The following is a 1,423-nucleotide window of genomic DNA, read 5'->3' on the forward strand; positions in this document are numbered from 1 at the left end:
TCTTGAAGTATTTTTCTGAAGGCGTCGAAAGATTTTCCCATGGATTACTTAACCACGAAATTACCCGTTAAATCTGTGGCACCATCACACTGCATTCTCACAGGATAATGATTAATGCTGAAGGTTTTGACCAACTCTTCAGCGGAAGGGCTATTAGCATTTGGATCATCTCTTTTGAGATATTTCTCCTCCCCGTGTTCATTATCTTCTGCTCCTAATTGAGATAACGCTTGTAAAGCAAGCTCATAGAGTAATGGATGTAGCTGAACTGCTACACTTGTTCCTTTACTTGGACTTGATTCGTTTTTTTTCTTTTGGGAGCCATATTATCTTAAATTAATAGGAACATAAAGTAGATTACAATTGATTAATGCATCATTAAAAAATGGATAATAGTAAATCTAACATGCACAACGGTAAAATAACAGTTCTAACAGACCACACATCTGTTGCACCAAGTATGTTATTTGTTGCAATATATAACCGACCTGTTGCAATGGATGAGTAAACCATTGGAAATAATAAAAACAGATCTCTAATTTGTTGCACCAAATATTTTATCTGATGCAACATATAACCAACCCGGATGCAATGAGTAAATCATTGAAAATAATAAAAATGAATCTCTAATCTGTTACACCAGGTATTTTATCTGATGCAACATATAACCAGCCTGGATGCAACAGATGAGTAAACCGCTGGAAAATATAAAAATAGATCACTAATCTGTTGTACCAAGTATGTTATCTGTTGCAACGTATAACTGACTTGTTGCAACGGATGAGTAAATCATTAGAAACAATAAAAATAGATCACTAATCTGTTGCACCAGGTATTTTATCTGATGCAACATGTAACCAACCGTTGCAATGGATGAGTAAATCGTTGGAAACCATAAAAATAGATTACTAATCTATTGCACCAGGTATTTTATCTGATGCAACATATAACCAATCATTACAATGGATGAGTAAACCATAAGAATAGATCACTAATCTATTGCACCAGGTAGTTTATCTATTGCAACATATAACCAACTGTTGCAATAAATGAGTAATCCGTTGGAAACCATAAAAATAGATCACTAATCGGTTGCATCAGGTATGTTATCTGTTGTAACATATAACTCACCTGTTGTAACGGAGGAGTAAATCAATGGAGACAATAAAAATAGATCACTGAACTGTTGAAACATATCACTCATCTGTTTCAAAATGGGTTATATGTTGGATTAATATTGTTTAGATTTCTTCCAAACAGAAGAGTCATCTGTCGTAAAAGATGAATGATATGGTAGATTGTTCATTTGTTGCATCAGATTTTAATCTGTAGTATCAGATATTTTCATCTATTGCATCAGATATCTTCAGCTGTTGCATCAAATGTTTCATCTGTTGCAACACTATTTTTACTAAGATAAACA

The sequence above is a fragment of the Capsicum annuum genome, chromosome 9 (assembly GCF_002878395.1).
Source record: "Capsicum annuum cultivar UCD-10X-F1 chromosome 9, UCD10Xv1.1, whole genome shotgun sequence".
NCBI lineage: Eukaryota > Viridiplantae > Streptophyta > Magnoliopsida > Solanales > Solanaceae > Capsicum > Capsicum annuum.